We start from the raw sequence: 411 nt of genomic DNA, 5'->3' as shown, positions 1-411 counted from the left end.
CTGGGGTCGTTTGACCCCAGTACTCTTTCCTGCTGTGGCAGGAGGTTGGACTAGATGATCTGCTCAGGTCCCTTCTTGACCCTAGAAACTACGAAACTATGAAAAGGCCCTGCAGAACCAGCAATTCTACCATTGTACCCCACCATTACAGACATGCGAAACTGCACATCCCTGCATGGAGCACACATGCTCAGTACACCAGGGGCTGACCCTTGCCTGGGCATGCCTCCTGTCACTAGGGTCTCACAAGGTCTGCCCCTATAAAAGGGGGCAGTGAAGACAGACCCAGTGGGATCCATCTGGGCCAACACCATGCCACACCACCTATCCACCCAGAGGCCCTGCCAGCAACCCCCCTCTGGACAACACCTACTGGACAAGGACCCCTTTCCAGCCTGGATAGGTAGCTAT

This window comes from Gavialis gangeticus, unplaced genomic scaffold (assembly GCF_001723915.1).
Source record: "Gavialis gangeticus isolate Ggan-Ray unplaced genomic scaffold, GavGan_comp1, whole genome shotgun sequence".
In the NCBI taxonomy this organism is placed as follows: Eukaryota; Metazoa; Chordata; order Crocodylia; family Gavialidae; genus Gavialis; species Gavialis gangeticus.
This window is presented reverse-complemented; position numbering follows the sequence as displayed.